This window comes from Trichechus manatus, unplaced genomic scaffold (genome assembly GCF_000243295.1).
Source record: "Trichechus manatus latirostris isolate Lorelei unplaced genomic scaffold, TriManLat1.0 scaffold00011, whole genome shotgun sequence".
In the NCBI taxonomy this organism is placed as follows: domain Eukaryota; kingdom Metazoa; phylum Chordata; class Mammalia; order Sirenia; family Trichechidae; genus Trichechus; species Trichechus manatus.
The window spans coordinates 31973993-31976495 of NW_004443947.1; positions in this window are offsets into that span (position 1 = coordinate 31973993).

The following is a 2503-nucleotide window of genomic DNA, read 5'->3' on the forward strand; positions in this document are numbered from 1 at the left end:
TTTCGTGGTGGCCTCATACATTATAAAGTAGAACTGCTCTATAGGGTCTTCTGTACTGTAATCTTTATGGAAGCAAATCATCAGGCCTTTCTTCCTCAATGCTGCTGGATGGGTTTGAACTGCCAATCTTTTTTTTTTTTTTAGGGTAATAGTCAGTTGCGAACTGTTCCACCCAGAGACCTGCTTGGCACATAGTAGGTGTTTAATAAGTGCTGGTTCATATGACTACTACAGCATTATGCTCTCCGATCCATTTTACAAATGGAAAAGGTGAAGCTCAGATGGGGGGCAGCGATGAGCCCAAAGTCACTCAGTGGCAGAGCAGGGACTAGCACCCAGGTCTGCCATACCTGGCCCTGAGTGTGCCTCTCTCCCTCCCTATAGAGCCCTTGGTGGTATCAGGAGGACCAGCTTTAGTTCAAGTGGTCTCCCTTGCTAGGGCAGAGTCGTCCTTGCTTCAGAGCCTCCTGCTCCCCTAGGATGCTCTTATCCCTGGATATAAAACTTGTCCAGTTTTCTTTCTCTGAGAGATCCCGGCTCAGAATCTCCCCATAGGGGCCTAGGGGTAGCCTCAGGGTGAGATCTCTTTTAGAGGTTCAGTCTGAGCACAATCAGCTTTCCAATTCCTGAACCAAAGCTCACATGGGAACCCCCGCCAAAGACTGTGGATGGTTCCATTGGCTAATCCTCATAAAATCATCATCTTAGTTTATGAGGAAAACAAAAAATTAAAGTTAATTTTAGTCCTCATGATGTCTGGGAGCTATAGCAACCAATCCTATAAAAATATATGTATGTCCAGATGGCAAATAGATACCTGGGACTCAGCTAGTACCCTGTGTTGACCAACTGAGGCAGAGCATCAGCTTTTGTTTTTTGGACCAAGAAGCCTTGGGAATCATCTAGAGAAGACTTTTCTTAGACTACTGGCCCCTTTGAGAAGCCATGGACTTTGCAGAAAAACGCACAGACACTCAAACATTTACATTTGACTTCAGTAGATTCAAGGACCTCTTGAAGACTAGTGTTAAGCATTATTCCAGGCCAGAACTCTATTAAAAGACAACTCTCTCAGTTTTCAGATGGGTAAACAGAGATCCATTTATTCACTGAAACAAACACTGATTGAGAGCTAACTCTGTGCTGAGCACTGTTCCAGGCACTTGAACACTGCAGAGAACAAGACACGTGAAGCCCCTGCTCTCATGGAGCTTCCATCTGGTGGTGGAGGCAAATCATTTCTGAGAGTGACAGGTCTATGAAGGAACAGTGTAAGAGGATGAATTGTGCCTGGGAGAGAGGCAAGGAAACTGATTCAAGTTGGTGGTCACAGGGAGGGTCTCTCTGAGGAGGTGACATTGGAATAGAGACCTGAAGGATGAGAAAGATTGGGGCAGAGGAAAATCACATGGAGGGGTGTCCCTGGCAGAGGTAAAAGCAAGTGCAAAGGCCCTGGGGTGGGAGAAACTTTGCGGTAGCTGTGGAACTGAAAGGAGGCCGGTGTGGCTGGAGCACAGTAAGCAAGAAAAGCAGTAGAAGGAGAGGATAGCTTGAGAAGCAGGAGATAATCATGTAGAAGTTTATCACAGGATGTTTTTCTGCCTTCTCTCTTTCCATGTTATTCAAACCCAATTCATCCTTAAGGCCCATCACTTTGAGGAAGCCTTCTCTGCCTGCTGTAGCCAAAAGAGCTCTTTTGCTACTCTGAACCCCTGGGATAAGCTTTAGAGTTCATGCCACTTCTATGAATGAGAGCATGTATATCGTGCTGGAAGATAAGCCCCCTAGGTTGGAAGGCAACGATGAACTCCAGCAGGCCAGTGATCATGAAGATGGCACAGGACCAGGGAGCGTTTCATTCTGTTCTACATTAGTTGGACCAACCCAAAGGCAACTAACAACAAAAACAACAAAACATCGGGTATTGTTACTACTATGATTATATCAATATCACCAATCACCGTACCTGTTCTATACTGATGACACAGGTCCCCCAGCTAGAAGTCTACCCCCATATGTCTACAAGCAGTGCAAGACGAGTTAGAGTGTTTTGTGTTTTCTTATGAAACCACACCCCAAATCATCAACAGTTATGCCACCAGTGGCAGCATGTCTTGTCTGTACAGAAGGCGAGGTCTGGCCTTGGCCTTTCTCATAGATTAAATATCTACAAACCCCTCCAGTTGCTTTGCCTCCTCAACATGGGCTGATAATAGGGAGGGCCCTTGTAAAGATCACTTGTCATAAAGTCAAGACACTGGGCCTGACTCTGCCTCTGGGAGTCAGGGTTGGGGGAGGGGGTATGTGGGGAATCCCTTGCTCTCTCTGGGCTTCAGTTCCCCTCTGAACGAGGAGGAGGCTGTTCTAGACGATTCCTACAGCCCTTCCATCCCTGGCATTCCGTAAGCAGCCCCAGAACAGATGAGGTAGGCGGGGCTGGGGAGGCTGGACAGCCCACCGCAATGAGAGGAAGAAAGAAATGAAAGAGACAGCTTTGGCTGTG